The sequence below is a fragment of the Protomyctophum bolini genome, assembly GCF_963924005.1.
Source record: "Protomyctophum bolini genome assembly, chromosome: 12".
Lineage (NCBI taxonomy): Eukaryota > Metazoa > Chordata > Actinopteri > Myctophiformes > Myctophidae > Protomyctophum > Protomyctophum bolini.
Genome location: NC_137873.1, coordinates 10,443,859 through 10,450,404, shown reverse-complemented (window position 1 = coordinate 10,450,404; position 6,546 = coordinate 10,443,859). Strand labels below are relative to the sequence as shown.

The window sequence follows — 6,546 nt, the reverse complement described above, 5'->3', positions numbered from 1 at the left end:
CCACAGCACTACCGCTTAATGATGGCACCATTAGCGTATATGGCAGGTGCGCCTTTAACCCAATAAGACCTGATAAGAGGCAGATACAAAAAAGAATTTTGCAAAAAAAATGATATATTAAAAAAAAAGCCAAAAGCTTTGAAAACCAATGTGATGTGTCTTGAGTGTACAGGGTTTGATGAGGTCAGATCAACATATGGAATGTCAGAACAGGTCAGCTCCATATATGGAGATCTAAGGGTGGCAGTGTCTTGAGTGTACAGGGTTTGATGAGGGCCCAGGTTGGGCCGGGCCTTAATGTTCAGGCCTGTTGAGAACTCTAGTTTTCGCCGGCTACTGGGCATGGCTTCACTAATAACATCGAGAGTTTAAATGGACAGGTATCAGTCAAAATGGAGCCATCAAAGAGGAAGGATTGATGGGGAAGGATCAACATATGGAATGTCAGAACAGGTCAGCTGCATATATGAAGATCTAAGGGTTTGCGGTTTGAGGACAGATGTAGAGTTGCTGGCCAATATTGATGACATCAGGGATCTCCATATTGGACTTAATATTGATGATATCCATCCCAGATGATGTCACGTGATGTCACGAGGGTGACCAACCAACCAAACAACACAGTGACGGGAAATGCACAATTGCACGATTATTTGCACGATTATTGCGACCTTCGCTTTCCCGGATTGAATGGGTTAAGTAACATTAAAAAATAATACCTAGATGGAACAGTGTCCTGGAAACAGCCCTTTATCCAAAGAGTCTACTTTGAAAAGAATCACAGTGGAATATATTTTTTTCTTGGCTCACTGCCAACATGGGTTTTATGCAGAGAGAGAGAGAGTTCTGTGTTACTGTCCCCTCTCTCTCTTCCTTGTCGGTGTCATTTCCAATCCCACTACACTCCAAATGTATTCCTGATGGTGTCAAAAGCAACTTGCAGAGACAAGCTGCTTTACGTGGACAGGCACACTCTGTCACCGTTAAAATGAAAGCGAAGACAAAAGACTGTATATGAGACACATTATCTCTTCATTCCGTTTCTAACAGCGTTAAGCTTCATCTGACTTACTCTGCATTCTAAATGAACGCAGTCTCCCATAAGACAAACCTAAAATCACATCAGTGTTACACACAAAGTAGAAGGAAATGAATGTTCTGTATTAAACATGGACTGCATAAGCATGAGCTAGTAAAAAATAAATTTTTAATGAATTGACCATATAGTTTATTGCTGGGTAAACCCCTACAGCTTATGTAAAAAAAATCCTCTCTGCTGTCTATATGGAAGCGTTCCAGATTTAGTCTGGCGACATCAAAGACGAGATTCTGTATGTTTCTAGCTAGCGGGGAGAGATTTATATAAATGTTTATATAAGCAATGGAAGATCATAAGGAGTGTAATATGCTCATTTTTGGGTCGAGATTTTTTGCTTTTAAGATAACTGGTTTGATGTTCAAAAGCATCACCTTTTATTGCGTACAAAACGTTTTCTTGAAAGCGCTCCCAAACGCTGTGTAAGAAGGAGGGACATAATAGAAATCTCCATAATACATACTCTGGCTTGGAATGAAATTAGATGGTTGCAGCTGTTATATTATTATGCTGTTACATTATGAGTCTGTTGTGAGTATAGGGGACGTTTTGAACATGCTCTTCAACACTTTGCCACAAGTTAATAACCACTAGTCCACGCCCAGACTTGGGGCCAGTGGTGTAAAGTAACTAAGTGCATTTACTTAAGTACTGTACTTACAGTAAGTACAATTTTGAGGTATTTGTACTTTACTTGAGTATTTCCAATTTCCAATACTTTTACTTCTACTCCACTACATCTCGTATCCAAATTGTACTTTTACTCCACAATTATTTGCAAATGTTAGTTAAGCCTACTAGTTACTTTGTAGATTTTGATTGTTATTACAAAACATGCATTAACCACTTCAGAAATATAGTATACATTTCAGCCATTTGAAAATCGCCGATTTACAAGCTTGTGACGCATTGCAAGCTTGTCAATTATTATTTTTAGACATTCGAAAACTTGAAATCAGATTTTTTCATTCCGGTTTTCACTTGTAACAGACTATTTCTACACTGCAGTATTGATACTTTTACTTAAGTACAAAATGTGAGTGATTTTTCCACCACTGCTTGGGACCGCAATAATGACTAACTCGCCTGGTCTGGCCAGACACAGCGTGGATTCACCATGACTAACTAACTAGCCTGGTCTGGCCAGACACAGCGTGGATTCACCATGACTAACTAACTAGCCTGGTCTGGCCGACACAGCGTGGATTCACTCACGCTCCTGCCTGGTGGGGGGAAGCATAAGTGAATCCACGTTATCAGTATGGCCAAAGCCAGGCTAATGACTAACTACAGAGCCCATAGTCCGTAAGAAAACATGTGAACAAACAGTTAAAAGGTTTGAAATGTTGATCAGTGTTGCTGTCTAAATTCAGATCGATTGACCAACCCACTATGGAGAGAAATGAATGAGAATAAGTCTACATCCATCCACAGATTGGTCGTTTTGTCACTGTAGCTCGCTGAGTGCTATAGTGGCTTCTTGCCGACACAATTGATGAGACGGCTTTGGAATTAAAGCGTCTGTGCTTTATTGACTGCACACACACACACACACACACACACACACACACACACACACACACACCTGAACAACAACAGGATTATATTGGTGGGTCAAGTCTAACCTTGCTGGGTCCAGAGCTTGCCGTGCGTTTAAATCAAAGTCCATTTTCTGTATCAGGGCCCACTTGAAAAGTGTTTGCAGCCCCCCCATCTGACCACTTAACAGTTGGAGCAGCCTTTCGGGTCTTAGGGCTCCAATTTCGTCTCCGCAACGGATAAGGGATCTCTTAAAGGCAATGGCACGTGGACTGGTGATTGGTTTAATTATTGTAACACCCAAACCACACCTATAAAGGTAACCAAAATACCAACTTTAGTGTGGGAACACCCCTTCCCCAATGCTAAATCCCCAAAAAGTGTATTTAGAAAGATCAGACGAAAATGGAGCCCATAGTGTTTTGTCAGTTAGTTGGTGGCCCTCCCGTGGATCCTGGCCCACAGGTTGAGAAACACTACTGTAGACGTGCGTGCGTGCGTTCGTGCGCAGCCCATAGCCCGAGTTTAGCGCCCTACTAAAGAGGATAGAATTATACATGTATACAATTATACATTTGGAAAACACCTGCCGATCAATGAACCTTGGCACAGCTCCCATGAAACACTCCCATCAACACACCGCAAGCGCCCAAATCATGCACACCACCCTTTATACCACAACCACCCAATAAACCAATGAGCCCATCTGTCCAGGCTGTGGCGCTGCCAGCGTGACCACTACAGCTTCCATAGCCCATGGCAAAAGACATTACAATAAACAGATTCAGGGAAAAGTGAAAAATCTACTCCCTCAACTCCGTACCACATGCCAGTCACTGGTCAATGCCCATGTACAAGTTCAGATGATTGATAGGTCAAACCACGAGGGGTGTGTCTGTGGGGAGGGGTCATCCAATGACACTGGATCCAATGTCACCGGATGACAGAATGACAATCCATTGTCATTTTACCAGGGGTCATCAACTTGTCCGTGCACAGACAAATGTGGCAAAGATTTGATTCCATTCCTTACACACCATTCAAAATGTCTTATTTTGATAATAACACCAAATTACTAAATGTCAAATCCCCAGGTTTTCTTCTGAATTTGTATGACACTGAGACCCCTTTTCCACCGGTTGGTTCCCAATGGGAACCGGTTCAGTTCTTTTAGGATTTTAGTCCATGAGCCAGAGCTCCAAAATTGGTGGGAAAACTATACCCTATATTAAATTGTTTATAGGATCAATACAAGTAAATTAATACATGATAACCCTTCCACAGTAGTAGCTTTATCATATTTTCGACTATTTTGCATATTTTCCTACATAATGCCTCATTTGCATATTTAAAAATTTAAAATTTGTAATACAATGAACTCATTGTCTTCGTGTAAGTACTCAATTGGGGAAATTTCATGGTGATAATAATCTAATATAGGTATGGTTTTTCCCCACTCAATTCATAATTAACGTTTCAATTTTGGAGCTCTGGCTCATGGACTAAAGACCAAAAAGAACTGAACCGGTTCCCATTGGGAACCAACCGGTGGAAAAGGGGCCTGCCTGTACTGTACTGTCATATATACCACTAGTACTAATGGTTCTCAAATGTTTTATTTGCAAGGATCCTCATAACTATACAAATGGGTCCATTTGGTTCCATTTGTACACTTTCAGATTTACAGAGCTGTTATAGTCATTCAGGGCTATCTCTTTGTGTTTCTGATAATTTGTCCGTCCACTCATTTTGTATGTCCGTGGCACAAATGGAAAAAAATGTCCACCACAAGCCAGCACGGCGATGACCCTTGAATTTTACAGTAGGCGACATTGTATAGTAGGATGGTCAGTGCAAATATTCCAAAACAAATATCTAAGAAACGTAAGGACTTAATAGACTTGTCCTTGTGAGGACTGAGGAACCATTACATGCAGTAGGTTTTCTCTGCCGCCATATCGCTGCTCCTGCAGTTGTTAACAGCTTGTTAACAGCTTAGTTTGGCTCTAGGCTACCGGCTGCAGGGCCATGCAGAGATCTATCGGTGACAGGCTGTGCTTTGAGTGAGCTATGAGTATTTATAGCAGGTGCTATGCTCAGTGGAAAAGGCTAGCTGCAAAACATGTGCTATCCATGTTCTAGATGTAGCATCGTTTTAAAAGGGGAGACATTAGATTTGAGAATTGGGATGCCGTGGACTTCCTTGCTCTCACACACTTTTCTCTCTCCCTCTCTCTCTCTCTCTCTCTCTCTCTCTCTCTCTCTCTCTCTCATATATATACACACACAGGCACAGCTCTCGTGCTCTCCACACAAAGCTGGGTATTCACTATATATGCTGACTGCTAGATTATTCTCCCCCGTCATACATCATACTGTACATTCTCTTTATGATGTTGTTTTAGCCTGTAATATTATAGTTAGCACCATGCGGAGCATAATTATTATGTCTCACTAACATGATTGCACAATACATGACTTTAAAATGCTGAGTGTTCATTTGATTGTAACAGACTAATTATCAGAACACGGAGTAAAAGTGGTGGTATTAGGGCTTGTTTGTTTGCATGTGCCTCGACGGAGCGGAGCGATAGAATATCTGCTACAGTGTCTGTGTGCCGGTTTTGGTGAGTCGGTCTGGGCCAAATGTCAGGGCCCAATGTTTTGACCCAGTCCAGCCCTGACGGACACATTTCAGGTCCATTTGTACACTCTGACTTAACACCACTTGAGACCTATAATATATATATATATATATATATGTATAATACCCCCATTGACCAGAGTCTAAACTAGACCTACACCAAATCCCTCCTTCTACACCAGAGAAATCTATAATCTCAGGTCTGCAATAGTCCTGTATATAAGCTCACAACAGCTTGTAGATCTTCTATTTTGTCTGAATGTTCACCCTGCAGAATAGGTACACTAGGCGGCGTCACGCTGTTCAATGTCAACACTCATCATTTTACAGTGCAGGACATTTTGCTCTTTGCTATTCAGTTGGTTTCGGTCTAGACTCCCAGACCAAAACAAACTGAACTTTGTCACATAGTGGCTGTCAGTCACGTCGGGTGAGGTCCCCACCCCTAAATCCTACCTAAATCCCCACAGATTTCCTCCCATAAGTCACATATATTGTTCTGCTGCTCGCCTGCCAAAGCCCTGCATGCCGATATATAGACTGAAATATTATGAATCATGTCTGGGAAGCTTTCCCCGTCTGTCTCTTGTATGGTGTCTCTCTCTCTCTCTCATGCTCTGTCTCTCACCCATCCTCTAGAGATTTCCATGCTCTCTCTCTCTCTCTCTCTCTCTCTCTCTCTCTCTCACACACCATCTCTCTGTGTCTCTCCTCCCTTCATCTGCACAGTAATTGAGAGCTGAAAGTGTTGTGCGCTCAGTGTTCATTTCCAGAACAGTGCGTCCTATGTCCGTCTATTCTTGGAAACGAACAGTGTGAGTGTTAGGCGGACGCAGTCTAAAGAGATTTTGTAGCCTTCCAATATACTTGTATACCATATGTTAGCTTTTTTTTTAAAAGATTGATAATGTTTGATGTTTAGAAACACAAATCAGATGTGCCATAATTATGTTTTAATTCTAACCAATCCAATCATTTCGTAACAGTAGGTTAATCTCATTACGGGGAGAGAAATGATGATATGTAAATGCTCGCCATCCTTCTGCAATAACACCAGCTGTGTTAGTTCCTGTACACATATTGTCCTTAGAAGAACCACATAAGCCCTCTTTTAGAACTTCTGCGCTATGCGATACGTTGACAGCTTGTAGATCTGCTGTTTTTCTGCAATTTGGGAAATACCGGTACATAGAAATATATATTTGAAATTGTTTGACAGATTAAGAATGGTTATTTTCACATCATTTATATCTCGCCCCCTCAAAAC

At 41.5% G+C, this 6,546-nt stretch overlaps 1 protein-coding gene across 1 annotated transcript in view; it reads left to right on the top strand.

Moving 5' to 3' along the window:
• The window catches only part of atp1a2a (ATPase Na+/K+ transporting subunit alpha 2a), a 64,464-nt gene that overhangs the window by 46,478 nt on the left and 11,440 nt on the right, over window positions 1–6,546 (top strand). The gene's annotated exons all lie outside the window — the stretch shown is intronic.